We start from the raw sequence: 6,065 nt of genomic DNA on the forward strand, positions 1-6,065 counted from the left end.
GCCCGGGGAGGCTGCCTGCGGGCCCCAGAGCCCGCGCGCCTCCCGCAGCCAGTTATGCCAGCCTGGACCGAACTCTTTTCGGAGGAAGGTAGCTTTCTGCGCCCCCCCACCCAGCTCCCAAAGTGAGGAGGAGTTGAGGCGTACTGAAATGCATGGAGGGCCAGTGGAGTTTGCAGAATTCCCTCCCGGGCCGCTCCATTCTGGTCGTTATGAAGATTTAATGAATTGATGCTGGTAAAGCGTCTACGACGTAATCCATAGTCAGCCCTCCACGTGGTCGCTCCCTCTTAGGCGGTTGTGAAATGCACCGTGAGAGCGTGGCTTGCACCGAGGCCGGCCCACCCCTCCCTCATTTCGGACACGCTGTGCAAAGGATAGGCAGGTGCAGCGCCACGGCCCCGCCGTCCCCGGCCACCCTTGCAGAGTGCATGCTAGGCAAGCGTGGGGACACACGCGCACACATTATTTTATTATTTTCATCTTTTCCGGTTCTGATCCAACACAAGAACGGCCTCCAGCCACGGAAGAGCTGAGGGCCGTTCTGTTTCCTCTCCCGCCTCTTCTGTCTCAGCCAGGTCTTTCCAACGCTAGCGTTGGCGAATCCGGCCCCGGTAAGTTTACTGTAAGCTTTCAGTCTGTTTCTTGAAAACCGTTTGCAGTCCAACTTGAGCTTGAACCCTGTCATTTCAGATTGGTCCTGAGAGGTTAATGACCGTTACTGTTAGAAAAAATAATAGCTGTATATTATATATCAATACAGTTTGTAGGAAATGTACTATACCTACTTATGTAGACATCCATTTATATATATATACGCACACTAGATAGTGCATGTTATAAAGCATATACTATAGACTATATACTATAACTCGTATAACATGTGTAGTATACAAACGGAAGCTTTCTAGAGCTTGTGATAAACCAGCTACTGAGCTAGACATTTTATATAAAATTTCCTATCCAGTTTAGCCCAATGACAAAAAAAAAAAAAAAAAAAAAGAATGAATAAAACTGAAGCTTAGAGAGTTAAGTAATTTGCCCAACTCCACAAACCTTACTATTGGCTAATGTGAGCTTCAGACCCAGATTTTCTGATCCTCACCTGGGCCCTTAATATATACATCGACATTTAGCATGCTGTAGTTCATCACCTTTCCTTAAACCAGGATTATCTCAGAAGATTGGAAATATTCCTTAAATGGGAATATTGCCAAAAGGATGGTGGGCAGGACCAGTATGTGCAGGGCCGTGTGATAGAATTGTTGCTTTGTGTGTTCATGGTGGTGACATAGCTCCAAACAGAAGATCCACTTAGTTCACCGCTATGTACCTTGCTTCTGACACGGGGTTTGGCACATAATAAACGCTCAATAAGTCATAACTCCTATTGTTAACCCAGCTATTGAGTTATCGCCCTCCTCCTCTGTTAATTTTTTTCTTTCTCTCTCTGCAGGTGTGCTCCGAGAGAAAGGGAAAGCATTTCAGATTTGCTGGGTTTTCACATGGGTTTGTACTGTGTCACTTTATAAATGCCAAGTAGGTAACAGGAGGGGACAGGCAATCAGTAGTCTGTAGGAGCCAGTAAGAAAATTCCTATTTCAGGGAAGTTGGTGTCCCATGTCCGGTGGAGAAAGCCCCCACTAATTTTTATCCTGGACTGCAGAGAAAAAGCAAGACTTCAGTGCTGTCCAGCCCACCATCCTATGAGGTGCAGCTCAACTCAGACGGACGTTTGGGACGCAGTTTCAGAACTCACTCTTCCTCAGCCGGCCGCTTCCCTCGCTCATCGCTTAGTCTCTGTGAATCATCCTGCCAGGATCCTGCCTGAAATTACTAATGAGAGATCGTGAACTGCCTGCTAAGCGCCCACGGTCATGACTGAGACAGGCCAGTCCCTTCGCGGGTGCTGGGACATCACGCCAAGTTAATGCTTCAGCCCTCACCAAGAGACCGCAGGTGACAAGGCACGTGCGCATTTACGTGTACGATGAGGGTGGGGTGGTGGAGCCCTCAGAAAGGCCTTGGCTGGTTTCTCTGTACTGAAAAATGCAAAACTCTGTCAAATGTATCCAAGAGTCATATCGTTGTGTGCTTCAAAGCTTCAGCCAAACCTGGGAGTGAGCCCTAGACCCTAGCTCTTGATTGTGGAAACTCGTAGACCTACTTCCCACATCTGTCGAAGCGACAGTTCAGGACGGGCCTCCCAGCGAAGCTGATGATTCATGGAAATGGGGGCGATAACCACAGCCGATGCGTGCGGTGGCTGTGGGAATAAGGCGCACACAGTTCTTAATGCGGTAATGGGCTCGGTCAACCCCACCTCGTAGCGCGACTGTATTGCACACCTTGGTTTTTGCAAACTGTATACGAGACAGGCCACTTAGATGTCGCAATTGTTATACTTGTGTTCAACTCAATAGTGTAATTTCGACTCAGGGAACTGTGTAATTAGATAAAGCCAAAGGCAGATTAGTAAAAAAAAATAAATAAATAAAAACGATTAGTAGCCAGACAAACCTGGGGTAACTTACTGACTGATCTCTGTGAGCCTCGTGTACCTCATCTGGAAGTGGTGACAATGAGTATGCCCACCCAGCAGGGTTTTTCTGTGGTTGACAAAGCATCGAAATTCCCTGGCATATAGCAAAGGCTCTCAAATGTTATTACGAATGTTATAAAGAAGTACAGGAATTGAGCCCTTAAAGAATTAAAATCAGCATCTCTATTACACGTGTCTTGGGGTTCTCTGCCAAATTAGACAAAAACCTTGACCTTCTGGAGGTGACCTCCTTGTTTTTGTCTCTCCTAGAGCATGTGACACAGCACTGTTTAGCTTGGCCAGCACCCAAAAGAGCAAATAATTGGCAATTGATTATTGATTATTTCTTTATTCTCAAATGAAAAGAGAAAGATCAGGATCGATACATTCTTTGTTTTCGGAGGAAGAAGTTGTTGGTAAATAGGGGAGCGTTTTATTTATATGTCACATAGGAAGCAATTCTATGTAAGAAAAATGACAGTTTTGGTCCCGACAGCTTGAGTTGAAGCTGTATGGCCTCAGGCAAGTTATTTAACCTCTCTGAGCCTAGTTTCCTTATTCTTAAAATTGGGGGTCACTATACCTATGTCAGAAAGGTTAAGATGAAAACCTGAAATGTCAGGTGAAACACAATTAACCTCTGTCTTCACAAACATCCGTTTGGCTCCTGTACTTGCTTGAGGATTTCTGAGCAGAATTCTGTCACGTTGGTAAGTTAAGTTTCCATTACGGAAAAAAGTGTCTTGAATCCTCCAAAATGCAGTTACAGGTGAAGAAGATTGGAAAGGTTCACTATTAAAAGAGGCGTTCCACTTCTAAGGAGATGAAAAATATAGTGCGAACACTCAAGTTTGAGTCATTTTACTATTAGGATAAATCGTCATTTATTGAGGAGCTACTATGTGTGTGCCAGAGGTTTTACCATCTCTACCCACACGATAATGCCGGAAGGTAAGTATTGGTTTCCATTTTATATGAGAAAAACTGTATCTTACAGCGTTTCAGTCAGACCGGACTTTGCAGCTACCCTGTTACCTATTTCCATCCTAACCGAGTCAGTTCACCTTGTCCTTGTCTATGAAATGGGAATAATAATAGTCGCTCTTTTCTATTACAACATTATAGTTATAATAATATTTGTGGTTATGATCTTGTAACTTGAATTCTAGCTTGCTTCAGGATGCCAGCAACCCGAAGGTCACCTGTCTCGTTCTCTGTTACGATCTTAGCGCCTCTCACTATGCTTGCACCAGTTTAGGTGATCAATAAATATTTGTAAATCATGTATTGCAAAATAACAGAGATTAAACGCCAGACTTGATCTAGGCTGTACTTGTTCAATTTGATCGAGTTTCCGGTTCTAGTTAAAAACAGTTCCTGGTAAAAGATGTGTTTAATTACAAACCTTATATGTAAAGAAACATTTTCTTTTGGTTTGTCTTCTTTTTTTTTCCCCAAAACCTCTGGGAAGGTGGAGATTGGTAAGAGGAAGATGTCCCCTCTTTAAAGTAACAGAGTCTCTTCCTATAAAAAGGGAGGGAATCAATTAAATGAGTTAATGATTTGAGTAGTATTTGTTGCATGGTAAATGCTCAGTAAGCATTAGCTGTTATTATTATTAATAATATTTTTAGAAGGTATAGAGTCAAGTTAAGCTGGTTAACAAAAGAATTCACTGATTTGGAAAAATTCCTTTGGTACCACATATGTTTCATAATTAAGTTTTAAAATTACATCATCACATAGATACCTATTCTAATCTTTCTTGCATGATATAACTTGGCTAATTCATCAGGGTGAAAATGAGGGAAATTCCATGACAGGATTATTACTGCTAATTATATGGGACCCAAAGTACATCCTGTTTTTCTCCTGTAAGTCGAGAGCCTGCCTTGACATATCTTATTATGGCTGTTGCCTTGGACGAAACACACACTCCCACAGGGAGCTGGTGAAAAGTACGTCCACAGGCAGGGTGAGTAAAACCCAGGAGGAGGATGTTCAGATGTTTGGTCGGTATTCACGAAATGGGCCAAGGGAACAATTCTAAGACAAGAACATTCTGGAAGACTCCTTTCATCTTTGGCAAGGCATTTCATTTGAGGCATTTGTAGAAGGTCGGTGGGTATTTTCCACGGCAGAAAATTCTCGACTCCTTGATCTCAATGAGAACCCCACCTACACAAGGCCAAGGCCGCACGCGAATGTGGAGGAATTAAATTCAGACTTCGAGAGGTAACTGAAGAGTTGAGGAAGGAGAGATTTATTTATTTTGTCTTTGAGATACGTAGCTGTTTTGTGGCCTGCAGCAAACAGGCTCCCCTGTTCTGTTCTGAGACTTGTGATCAATGAGTCCATAATGTTTTCTTCATGAACAGCGTCCCCGGCAGTGTCAACCCACTCACTTTTCCTTATATAACACGATCCGTTTATTTTGCCACATAAATAAATGTGTTATCCTCATGCCCGAGCATGTGACCTGATTTCAAAACTGCTCAATCCCAAATGAAACTCATATTTTGTTCTACACGAGGGTCCAAGTGACTCAGATGTTTTGTTCTTTGACAAAGTGACTGTAGGGACGTTAACATTTGCTGACGTCTCAAGTCTGGAGTCAAAAATAAAATGAGCAGTTTCATAAAATAACTCTTTTCTAAGATGAAGACATGTGTGTCTCTTGGTCGTTAAAGATCATTGTTTGAATCCAAAAAGAGAGAACTAATGGTTTAGAAGGTGAACTTGAGCATCAGATGTCCTTGGGTTCAAAGCCCTGCTCCAGAATTTGTCAGCCTCTGTGACTGTAGGCAAGTGACATTACCTCTCTGGGCCTTCGCTTCCACATGGGTGAAAAGGAGGCTACTAACAAGCTCATGGGTGGTTGGATAAGTACCACTGAGCAGAGGGTCTGGCACATGGCAAGCAGGCAGCATGAGGTTTTGTTTTGCTTCTGGCTCAAACTTGGTGGCACCGAAGGACACCAGGCTCAGACGAAAGAACATGCCATCACTTCTGTAGAAAACCCAGGTTGCAGGAAGGAAGAATTCTAACGAATTATCTTTGGTTCCATGTTAAACTCTCTACTCTGGTTAAGGTAAACTGTTGCAAGGCTTCCAAATGCAGGTTTGCCAGAAAGAGCTGATGGGAGGTCCACTGCTTTAGTGGGAGAAGTTTATTGGCACTATTATATTGGGCAGGATTTTTAAAAAATTCTATTCCTGCCCTCTTTACTTTCTTTTCTTTTGTTCTTTCTTTCTTTTCTTTTTTTTTTTTTGGTAAAGTCTTCGTTTTTATGTTGTTGATTTTTTACAGTTAGGCTTTCATTTCATATCTTTCCTTAGCAAAATAAGTTAGCATCTCTCTGATGATACCATATTTTTAAATATTCACTAGGATGTGAAATTCAAATGTTTGAGAACTAGGTGTATCAGTATTAAACAATTCTCTCTTTTATCCCCAACTGCAATATTCTTTAATGTTCCTCTGCTTTTTTAATGCCCATGGTCAAGGAGATGTAAATAGACCAATT

At 42.6% G+C, this 6,065-nt stretch overlaps 1 long non-coding RNA gene across 1 annotated transcript; it reads left to right on the forward strand.

Annotated features, from left to right (window-relative positions):
* The first annotated feature begins 35 nt into the window (after window positions 1-35).
* Window positions 36-2,516, forward strand: LOC112470930. Its single transcript, XR_003043083.1, has 2 exons — window positions 36-611; window positions 1,454-2,516. It is a non-coding gene; the product is annotated as an uncharacterized LOC112470930 (long non-coding RNA).
* Window positions 2,517-6,065: the final 3,549 nt, after the last annotated feature.

The sequence above is a fragment of the Pteropus alecto genome, unplaced genomic scaffold (assembly GCF_000325575.1).
Source record: "Pteropus alecto unplaced genomic scaffold, ASM32557v1 scaffold45, whole genome shotgun sequence".
Lineage (NCBI taxonomy): Eukaryota > Metazoa > Chordata > Mammalia > Chiroptera > Pteropodidae > Pteropus > Pteropus alecto.